At 36.6% G+C, this 12,418-nt stretch overlaps 1 protein-coding gene across 1 annotated transcript in view; it reads right to left on the reverse strand.

The window, feature by feature from the left end:
* PTPRN2 (protein tyrosine phosphatase receptor type N2) overlaps nucleotides 1-12,418 on the reverse strand; it is a 609,242-nt gene that overhangs the window by 300,588 nt on the left and 296,236 nt on the right. The window lies entirely within an intron of this gene.

Genomic DNA, 12,418 nt, shown 5'->3' on the forward strand with positions numbered 1-12,418 from the left:
AAGTGGTCTACTGTTTCTTCAGCATTTTTGCAGGGATGGCATTTGCTATCTGTTGCTCCCATTTTTCTTGATAGGTAGAGTCTGTTAACATCACTGTGTGGATGAAGGGCATTATGATTTTTTTTTTAAAAGTTAGATTTTAAAAAGTACTTTCTTGAATACAAAGGATTAAAATATACAAATATACAAAAGTAAAAAATAAAAAGTCATACAAATAAACACATTCTAGGGCATTATGATTAATCACCATTATTTTTCTGGTCTTCTTATCCAGGGCTTTTAGTTCTGCTTGAGTCTAATTCACTATGCCAGCAGTATATCTAAATGCTCAGGTGTTGATTGCCTTAATGAAATTTCATCTGTTCAGTTTGGATTTTAAGATCTTCTTCATTGTCTAGATGTCTTCATTTCAGAGGTGGTATTCAGCTTCTGATCAGTTCTGAAGAATCGGTAGCAGAAATTTTGAGCAGTTCGGAGAACCAGCAAATACCACCTCTGACTGGCCCCGCCCCCATCTATTCTCTGCCTCCCGAGTCCTGGTTGCATCTTCTTTTGTTGCCCTGCATAGGAGAATGAAGCTGGAAAGCAGGTAAGTGGGATGGGGAGCATTGGTGGGAATCATTTTTTTTTTTTTACTACTGGTTCTGTGGCCATGGCTTGGTGGGCATGGCAGGGGAAGGATACTGTAAAATCTCCAGTCAGAGGTGATATTTGCCGGTTCTCTGAACTACTCAAAATTTCTGCTACCAGTTCTCCAGAACTGGTCAGAACCTGCTGAATACCACCTCTGATGGGGAGGGAATGGGATTTTGCAGTAACCTTCCTCTGGAGTGGGGTGGGAATGGAGATTTTACACTATCCTTTCCCCTGCCATGCCCACCAAGCCATGCCCACATAATTGATAGTAATTTTTTTTAATCCCATCACTGCTTCGTTTCTAATCTTTTTTTTTTTACTTCATTGTGCTTGATGTTGTCAGGTTGTAGGATGCCCAGATATTTAGAGTGATCTTTATCCAGACTCTTGATATGATTTCCATAAGATACCTTGATTCCATCAGTTTTCACTATTTTACCCCATTTCATGGCAAGCATGACACATTTTCCCAATCCAAATTCCATTGCAATACTTTGGTTGTATATATGGACAGTGTTGAGCAGCAATTCTATTGATGGTGTTTTTCCATATAGCTTCAAATCACCCATGTAAAGAATGTGGGATAGTCTGGCAGATGTTTTTGAAGTTTGATAGCCATGGCCTGAGTTATTCAGTAGTGTTGACAGAGGAATCAGTGCAATAACAAACAATAATGATGATAGTGAATCTCCTTGAAAGATTCCTCTGTTGATGGTAATCTCTTCCATTCTATCACCATTGACCAGCAACCATGTCTTCCATTCTGCCACCAATCTTTGCATAAAGCTTCTGTTGTTTTTACTGACTCCTGTTATTTCTAGGCACTTGATTATTCCATCATGTGGCAGGAAGTTGAATGCTTTCCTATAATGAATCCTTATTATTTCCTTTCTTGCAGTTTTTCTGAACCATCTTGTCAATTAGGAGTTGATCTTTTGTTTCTCTGCTATTTGGGCAGCTTCCTTTTGCTCAGGTGGAAAGAGCTTATTTTCATGTAGATGTTATTGAACCACACCAGTTAGTAATTTAAATGTTGTTAGTAAGCAGGTAATTGATCTGCAGTTGCCTAGTGCTGCCTCTTTTGTGAATATCTTATTATCAGTTATGTTTTTCAATTTCACCTCCTCACAGCATGTTGTTAAACTGCTTGGCAACAAATGGATGTAGACTAGTCAGATGTTTCACCCCAAATTCATGTGATTTCATCTTTACCCATGCTGACCAATTTTTAATTTTCCTTGCTCTTCCCCCCATTTGTTGTTATTACAAGTTCTTTCATTTCAGTTTCTTTTTCATATTCATCTACTTCCCTTACCCAAGCTGCATTCTTGTTATATTTCTTTGAGTTATCCTATATCTACACCCAGAACTGCATTATTTCTTCTTTGACAGGTACTGACTGATTCACTGGTAGAGACATTTTTGATTAGATTAAAACTGAAGATTCTGCTTATAATTTGTATTTCAAGCTTTGTATCTGCTGATCTTCTTGGCCACAACTGTTATTTGCTGCGTTATTATTTCCAATGCTTCTTTGATCTTTGTTTCTAAGTGATGTTTCTTCATTATATATTCTTTGATCTTCTTGTTCTTCAGCTTCTTTTATTTCATCTGTTCTAGCTTGCTTGCATCTGAACTCAGCTTGCTGATCTTATGTTTTCAGTCTAATCTTCCATTTTGATGGTGCTTTAGCTTTTTGGATTTTGTACCCCAGGTATTCAGTTATAACTACAGTTGTGTTATACATTAGTTGGTTTGTTTTTTACATTGAGATGGTGCCTATATTTGATATTGCAGTGTTGGCATCTTTTAGTGCTTGTGCTAGCTGTTTCTTAAGAAAAAGGTTTGATGCAGGGAACCCTATTCTTATGTTTTAATGCTGTTTTAGATGCTAAATTATTCTTTGTTCCGGTTCTTCTATTTCTTTAGTAAGAGGTCTTTGTTCTTTCTCAGGCACAATAGAGGGTGCCTGGTTTCCAAATGAAAACAATTGTAAATCACTGCCCTCTAATATCAACTCTCCCTTGTTTGCCTCTACAGTCTGAGTTACTTCTCTGCCTGGATAGACCTTTGCAGTTCTTTCAACTCTGCTTCTGTTAATACTTTATTTCATATTATAAATTGAAGTTAATCTGCTAGCTTCTGTTCTGCTATTTCTTATTCTTAATGTTGTTCTTTCCAAAATTGATACATTCATTTCAAATATACTTTTCTTGTTGTACTTGATCTATAATAACAGATCATTATTTCTTTGTTTTCAATTATTGTATTTGCCATGGGTAAACACTTTCCTCCCAGTAATTTTCAGCAGGGCCTGGTGAGCACATTTTTCACTAGACGTCCAGGAACTCTAACATTGAGTGCAGCCTCTGGCAATGACTGAGCCAGTATGGCCTTCTATAATTTACCATATTTTTTATGAGAGAAGTTCTCTTTGTCAGACTCCTCTAATGAGACATGTCCAGTATGGTTGAATTTCTCAGAGCACACAAATCCCACAGGTATGTCAAAGATGATGATGATGATGATGATGATTGATCACACATCTAGCCAGATGTTCAGACTGGATTTGGCATTTTTGTCTGCCTATTATGTCCATTCCAAGGACTTGGGCTAGGCAGGGTGTTGGATATTTGATGGTGTTACACATATTGTCACAGGATGGAACTGTTCCGAGTAAAGCTGCCATTAGCAATCTAATAGTGAATTGTCAGTGCTGATGGTATTCAAGTGCTCCAATTTTGGGGAGGATTTCACCCATGGCCATTATTATTATTATTTAATCTTCAATTTAATTCACAGACTGGGACTGGTAAAAACTTAACAGTTCAAGTCCTAACCAATAACCTGAGACTTGTTAAGATAATGTCTGAGTATATAGGCCGGTGTTGGCAAACCTTTTCAGCACCAAGTGCCGAAACAGGTACATGTAGGTGTGCAGGGGAGTGCCAGAAACCGGAAGAGCAGTTTCCCATCATGCACGCATGGGCGCACATGCACGCTGGCCACCTGGTCTTCATGCGCGAATGAGCTCACTGGCCACCTGGTCTTCTGGTTTCTTGCATGAGTGCATGCATGAAGACCAGCTGGCTGGCACTCATGCACGCACTGGGGAACTGCTCTTTCTATTTCCGGCACTCCCATATGCGTGAACACCAGCTGGCTGGTGCGCATGCGTGCACCAGAACCTGGAAGAGCAATGGGTGACAGCTGGTGTGCAGGGAGAGATGGCTCTTCTTGCCACTTCCAGCATGTGTGTCATAGGTTTACCATCACGGATATAGGGAGTTCCAAGTAAGGTGTTATTTTGCAAAGTCAGTTTATTCAGGTCTAATAAGTTCAAGAGTTCCAGCTATCCCTTTGGATATTGCTCCAAAGGCTCCTATTACCATAGGTACAACCATTGATTGCTTCCTCCACAATGACTCAATTTGCAGATTGCAATATTTCATTATTTTTTCTAGCTATTTCTCTTAAATTTGTTTATTCCAATATCAATGAACCAGACTTTTTTCCTTTTCCACAATAGTGATGTCAGGCATGTTGTAACCCAGATGTCTGTCTGTTTGGATCCGAAAATTCCCCAATGGTTTATCACATAGTCAGCCAGATGTAGTAGTTGTTGTTATATGGTACCTATCTTGCCAGAGGTGACTCTAGGTGGCTTACAATCATTCAACTTAGATACTATCAATACTGTGAATAAATCCAAATCACTGGTGTCAGATAGATTACATAGATTACATCCAAGAATACTAAATGCTAAAAGTGGCAGATGTAATCTCAAAGGCACTGACAATAACCTTTGAGAACTCTTGAAATAACAGAGAAATGGTAAAAGATTGAAGAATCTAATCTTTTCAAAAACGGTGGGGAGGACTAGACTCAGAAAATTACAGACCAATCAGCTTGACATCAGTGCCTGGGGAAATTGTGGAAAAGATAATCAAGCAGTAGGTTTGCAAGCACTTAAAAAGGTACAGGTGATTACTAGAAGCCAGCATGAGTTTGTTAAAAATAGGTCATTCCAGACAAACCTGATTTTTTTCTAAATAAAGTTATTAGATTAGTAGACCAAAAAGTGCTCTGGTGTATGTAGACTTCGTTGAGACATTTGATGAACCTGACCATAGCTTTTTTGTAGATGAAATGGAATTATGTGGGATGAATGGTCCCACTGCCAGTTGGATTCACAGCTGATTAAATAACTATATCAAATACATGGTATAGTTTTATTAAGTAGTAGAACATCCTGGACGTGGTTGCTCTATCACTGAAAATTTTTCCCTTTTTAATGTGTATATAATTTTTATTAAAAATTTAAAAGCATTAATAAGTACTAATGCAAACTAAATTAAAAGAGAGAAAAGAAGAAAAGAACAGAAAAAGCTAAAAATGTAATAAGACAAATGGAAGCTTTAAAAGCACTTTTCTCATTTTTATGCAAACATAAGGATGTTCACATCACCAATAAATGTAGATATTGCCCTTTCATTAATCAAAGAAATTAGTTAGCAAGGAAAGATCGTTTGCAACCATTCTTCTAGGGTAGATGATGTCAAATCTTTCCATCTTTGAAAGTTTTCAAACAAAAGTTAAATAACCATAGGCTAGACTGAGGATTCCTGCCTTGGGCAGGAAGTTAGAATAGAAGACCAACCCTATTCAACTCTGTTGTTCTAAAATATAGTATTTCTCAAATGTAAAAATGGTGTCATATTGGTATTGATTTTTTGACAATTTGCCAATTCAACAAGCTGCACTGGAAGTCAAAAGAAATGAAATGCTGGCTTCAGATCTAGCACATACCTAGCATCCACATGGTCAGCAAAATGTACAAGCATAAACAAAACACCCCAAAGTGACTTATCCTGCTGTTTGTAAATCATTCACATTTCATTAAGTATCATATCAAATGTTTTCTGACTGATGGTAATTGTCAATAAAAGCTGGGTGGGCTGTAAAGAACTTGCAAATAATTTTAACCCTAGCATACTCAAGAAATTGTTGGAAAATGATGCATTAAATATGTTCTGAATTTATTTAAATATTCTACCTCTTTAAAAAGTCAGCTCTCCACAAGCAAGTATGTGTGTGTAGAGTGTCGTCTACAGCAGCAGATGCTTGCTTCAGCACCTGACAAACTGGCCACCTCTCGTGTTATCCCAGCATGTTCATGGCCTAGAGGACTTGGAGTGGGAGTAATTTCCATATCAAACCCAATTTAGATGAAACATCTTGGTTTAAAGAGAGAGAAAGGGAGAGAACGCCAGCGCATCAATAACCCTTTGATTAGATTTTTATCTCCTGAGCAGACAAATATGAATATTTATTACCATGAATGCAGATTTTTTTTCTCTTTCCATCACTCTGATCTTGAATATTATTCACTACTAATTTTATGAAAATTTGGGCAACATAATGTTTTTACATAAACTGACAGTTCTCAAGATAATCCCATTATTGTTTGGTGGAAAAATGAGAATTTCCACTTATTCATGTGTTAACGAGGGATTAAGTATTGTTTTCATCACCATAATCTAAAATGGGCTGAAAATTAAAAATGGAACATTGTATAGAAAAGAAGAGCTTTTGTGCAATAGAATTTGTTTGCATTCTCTTTAGGGGAATCTATAGATTAGCAGTTTAACAATCAGCATCTTTTATGTTTCAGCTGAAAATAGCATCATGGAATTCTCAATAGCATTTATAAAATAAAACTATTGTCTTTCCAAATGAGGGCTAACTTGGACACATAGGCACACACACTCACAGGCTGAAAAACAAAACAAAATAAAAACAAAATATCTCTCACAGAAGAAAAATAAAACAAAACTCTATGTCTCCCAAGAACAATGGGTCAAGACTTCTCAGATATATGACTAAGATTCTTGCCATAACTAGGAGTATTTTTCTTCATTTTTTCTATTCTCACATAATAATTTGAAAATAAGTGTTCTTTTTTTCAACATAATAAGAGAAATTTATTTATAAAATACTGTATGTTATTTTTTTTCTTGGCAGAAATCAAAACACCTCCTTAAAGAAATGGGTCTAATCTTTATTTATTCAAAGTTGCATGCTTTATTTTTCTATAGTCAAATAATTTGCAAGACATAAAATGAAATAGTAATGAAGATTTAACTGAAGCAATCTACCATAAATTCTCAATTCCTTAGAGATTATACAAATTCTGCCCGTTTTCTTTTAGAACATTACATGGAAGATCCATAGTGGTAGTAGACAAGTACAAGAAGAAAGTGGTATCATTTTTGTAGTGGTAGAATGATAGATGTAACAGTGCCAAGTGACAGTAACCTTGAGAAGAAGGACTATGAGAACCTGGAGAAGTACCAGGGCTGAAGGAGGAACTGGAGAGGAAGTGGAAAGTTATTTTTTATTTTAAAACAAACAATCCATCTTCCATTTAAACAGTGTGTTGTCTGAGTACAAACAGCTTGTGCAATAACCATTACACTTTACACATATTTCTTGTATTGGTATTTTCTATTCTGACTTAATACTAATATGCATAATATATCTAATCACTATAACTATCCCAACATATTTAATTCTATTAGCATATTTAAGATGCTAAGAGAGGATGTGGAAAGTAAAGGGAAATATTATCTCAGTGGTGTATGTGTGTGTAATACACACACACATACACATATATCTACTTTGTGATCTAAGCTGTTCTGCTATGCATTATGCATTTTGTACATAGTTCTATTTGTTTTCCAATCAACTTATTGCAGTATTGTTTTAAAGACTCTGTTTCAAAACTGCTAATTTTCACTAAGCCGGTTCTCTTTTTGAACAAAGTACTATTTGTTTGCTCAATTCCTAACTAATGATTTCAAAGACTAAGTGGATTTGATTAGATGAGAGACCATCAGTCAACCCAAAGATATTTTCTATTGCAAAACCACTTCTGGATTTGTCTATGAAGATTCTCAACTATCCAAGTCATGGATGTCCCAAAGATGCTTTTCAAAAGACAATTGGACTTTCTTGGTTTTTTTCCTTGAAAATATTTTACTTGTCATTCGAAAAGCTTCTTCAGTTCTGACTGAATAGCACTCCAGTCCTATTCTTCAGTCAAAACTGAAGAACCTTCTTGGATGAGTTAAACTCTGTATCATTACATTGAGAAACAATTTCTATAGAAGATGAGACATTGGTATACAAAGAATATGTGGCTTCAAACAGAATAGAAATATTTTTTATTAAAGGAAAAGATATTTAGAGAAGCTATATTTTTTTTTCATGAGAAATATACTTTTGAAGAACAAGTTGAGTACCAGTTAAAGAGGATATTTATAGCTCAAGGTTGAACTTCAGAGTCCTAGATGCTCTCTGAGCTTGTTTCTTTTCTTGCAGTCATTACCCAAACTAGCTAACATCATTAGGTCTAGGAAGTAGTGGGATTTGCTCTCAATTTATATTTTCATGGCTTGGGCTGTAAGTGTTAGTGGGAGTAGTCTTGATGGGTTGTTGGTTGAGCTGTTTATTGTTAGCTTGTTTGGCAGTTCCTTGATTGGAAGCCTGTCACTCTGACCAATTGGCCATCAATGAGTAAATGGACATAAACATCACCAACAAGCCAAAACTACCCCAGTTGCAATCAACACTCAGATGAGCATAGATTAACACCAAGATTAACATCAGGCCAACATCAAGAAGGAGACAATACTCCAACCAAGGAACTGCCAAACAAGCTAAAAGTGAACAGCCCAACCAAAGAACCACCAGGACCATTCCTACCAACACTGACAGGTTAAGCCACTAGAATACACATTGGGAGCAAGCCTCAATCTTTACTAGCACTGATGGTGTTACTAGTTTTGGTAAGGAAAGATATGAAAGAAAACAACCAAACTCAGAGAGCACCAAGGACCCATCAAAAACTGGAGTATTTATATTATGAGAGCTCTTGCTTCTTAAAACAAAACCCCCCAATATTCATTCTACATTCATTTCTAGCAGATAGCAAGCCAATTTTTGTCATCAACATCAAGCACACTTTCCTTTTGCATTCTTTGGATGCATTCAGTGGAAACCATTTATTTAAAAACTGTTATTGCACAGCAAGAAAAAATATTAACATAAGCTGTGTGCATTGTTGTTTTCTTTTAATTAAAAAAAGCAAAAAGGAAACAGGGTGGGTGCAGTACTACAGTCATAAGGCAAAGCTCCCCTCTTCCATTTTGTGAGGCTGACTAAAAATTGAATTACTGCTGCTGCCATGGCAACCATTCAATCATTTCACAATTCTGCTGGTTTTAAAAACACACACTACGGTAGTTCCATACAGATAAATTCATGAGCTAACATGGTATACTCCACAATTGCCCTTTTCATAACATTCCAAGGAGCAACATATACCAGAATAAATCAATAGCTGTTTCTGCACTTTAGAACCCATTTGTAACTTTTTATCACCTCTAATCCCCTGTCATCTTCTTATGCAAAATACACAGAAAAACAGATGTTAAGGTATTGGACTCAGAAGATAAGGGATTACAGAAGACAACTGGCTTTGGCACTGAAGATGCAACTTGTCGGTTTGCAAGTCAAAATACTTCTGTGCAAGATTCAAGATGGATAAACACTTTGATAAATAATACCAACAGTTGTGCTTGATGGCTATATGATTGACTTTAATCACCAAATAACTTTTCTGGAAACCAGTGTCACCTTTATATATTTAAAATAAAGACAATATTTGCAGAACAGGATTACATGATGTTATTTTTATTTTCAAGATGTTATTTTATGCCTCAAACTTCATTTCTTCCAAAGAATTTAACATATATCCTTGGACATGAAGCACTTCAGTAGTTGTTTTGTCAGCTAGTAGATAAAACTACAGGTCTAGGCACATTTGTGTGGAAATAAATACTTTTTATGTTGAATGTGCGTATCCACCATGATCCACTAATGCATCTATTAAACACAAACACAGTAGCTAATATGATCTATTATTAGTAGCTAATATGGATGATCTACAGTATGTTGTTTTCCTTTTATAAAGAGCAATTCCAGATTGGGCAATATCAACAGAATTAAGCATTATCTAACCTATTAGGAGCTATTCCAATTTAGCATTCCAATTAAAACCATGATAGCATGCCACCTGCTGTGGACTGCAGTAAATGACACAGATTCATCTAAGTATCACCATCAAGCTGGATTGTGACCACCATCCAAAGCCAGTGGCTGTGTTTGTATCAATATAAATGACAATCTGTGCTTCTTGGACATTCTTCTTGTTAGTATCTGTGAGCGTTGATGTCTCCGGGGTTTGCTACTCTTACATGACTGTGAATACTTTCTTTTTATTTGTGATTCTCTTTCTAATTGTCCTTGAGCCATATAACAGTACTGCATTATATCTTGAAGATGTGTTTTCACAATTATCTGCTATGCTTCAGATTTCCTCCCTTAATTACATCAAGGCAGATAATAATCTGACAGTTTGCCTCCAGGAGGCACCTCCTGGATCACAGAAATGTCTCTTCTGCATCTTTCAAGCACAGATGCCAATTCAGAAAAGGTCTGAGGAACACTTTGGCCAACCACAATAAAATGAGAATTTACTAACGTACTTAACCACTTGAGGGCTGATTACCTTTTGCAATAACATCCCAATTCTAAATACATTATTTTGAAGCAAGTGCTATTGATTCACTTACAGGGATGTTTTCTAAGGTTGTGTTTTAGATGCACATGTTAATTAACAGCCTCTTAAAACAATCATTTCTGTGACCTCAAAGAAGTTTTAAGATCAGGCAAATATCACAATTTCAAGAGCCCCGTATTTTAGCTGCATTTTAAATACTGATAAATTTAAAGAATACATTAACCCCAGTTTCAACTTATATGCAGAACAAGTTATATGTAGAAACCAATTTTCATGTTTCCCTTTTCTCTGTTCATTTATTTTAATTATTTGAATACTATTTTAGAAATCAATATGGCCTACACAAATAATTAAATAGCAGTAAACTCACTAAAAAAGAGCAAGGAAAACTATAGCAACATTAAAATCAACAACATTAAAATCAGCAGGAAACCTAACATTTACCTAACCTATTTACAACTGAAACTACACCCTCTCTAACCCATGCAAGAAAGGCTCTGTTGAGTTCGATAGGCCATGGTTGGGTTTGCACATTGTGCTGGTGCCACAATATTGTTTGTTTGAGGTTTTTGTATACGACATATCATCTTATTAACATGGGTTGCTTGATTGCTATGGAAAACCAATATCATGCTGGTGGTTGATTTTGCAATGGAAAGTTTTACAATGAAAAGACTGCGATTATCATTTAAGCTTCTTGCTCTTCTCCAAAGACATATTGTCCAGGACATTGGCCAATATGGGTGTGCAATTCGAGCCGAGAGGTGATTCCACATAAGCAGATGCCCCATATTTTGCAATTGGTCCAGGTGGCTGACCAACTAATCAGTCATCCAGGAGTTCATAGTGTTCTGACAGGCTTCGTCAAACAGAATTAATATCAAACTTGTTTTAAAAGCAAAACCTATTCCATTGCAATGCTGGGAATTACTTTCATTCCCAGCCAGAACTAATTATAAACAGTTCCCCAAGATAAGCACACACCTTTTAGTGCTGTGGAATGTTGCCAAAAACAGAAGTCTCCAATTAATTATAACAGAAACCAACCAAAGTACCAGAAAAAACCAACCAGAGCTTCAAAGAGACTCAGAATCTATCAAATTACTTTGCTTCCTGCAAAGCTTTCTTCATTGAGGTCTGACTTTTATCCCTTATGGGAGGGGCAATTACCTCCCAGTCATACTCCTGAATCACCCCTCTGCTTCAGCTGCTCTCACCTTCTAGCAGCTCTGCGCACATGCACACTGGGAACAGGCTCCCCTGGATCCTCTGCTTCACTGCTGCCAGACTCTGAAGGCTCTGAATGCAGGACCCCACTCCCAGTTGGTCTTGGCCTCATCCCTGCATTGGATGCAGGACTCTCATCTGAGTCCTCGCCAGACTCCCTGACTGGTGCCCTTTCTTACATTACTGTCTGACTCTGCTGCCGTCTGCCCCGGATGCCGGCGAACCACAACCTATAGCTGGTTTTCTGAATCTCTCATACTTGATCAACACAATGCTAAGGATTTTTTTTTAAATCATAGCTTGCTGGTTACATCATCATGACCTGATCTGTACTTAATATGAAGCCATAATGATTCCTTCATCAAGCTAATCCCCAAATAAAGAAATTATATTATAGCTGAATGCAATGTGTGAAGCCCACTCCTCTTTTCTCTTTCTCTCAATTCACATGTTTCTCACAATCATAGCTGCTGCTCTGTTAATATTTTGGTGCAACTGTTCAACACTGAAAGCAGACTTCCTGGGCCTATGGTGGCTAAGTAATCCTGAAATTATGGGAGCAGTAGCTCCAGATGAATTGGAGGGGATGAGGATGAAGAAGATTGAACTGAGTGCTTACAGCATTAAACAGCATCAGGCAGGTAAAGGGAAGCTGCAACATAGTTTGTAACACATCAATCACATGTACAATTAATAGCAGAGTCTGCAATCTGTTTTTGTTCTGACAGGTTGTATTATTATTATTTTTTATAAAAGATATGCTATGTATCACAGCATTTGTATAAGAGGAGTGTTGTCTTAAGAGAGTATGTCATATACATTAGAAATTTAAACAACCATAAAAGCACAGAAAATTAGTAAGCAGTTCACAAAAAAACATGGTCAGTTATCAAGGGATATATTATCCTA

Source organism: Pseudonaja textilis, chromosome Z, assembly GCF_049901715.1.
Source record: "Pseudonaja textilis isolate UNSWEBS1 chromosome Z, rPseTex1.2, whole genome shotgun sequence".
Lineage (NCBI taxonomy): Eukaryota > Metazoa > Chordata > Lepidosauria > Squamata > Elapidae > Pseudonaja > Pseudonaja textilis.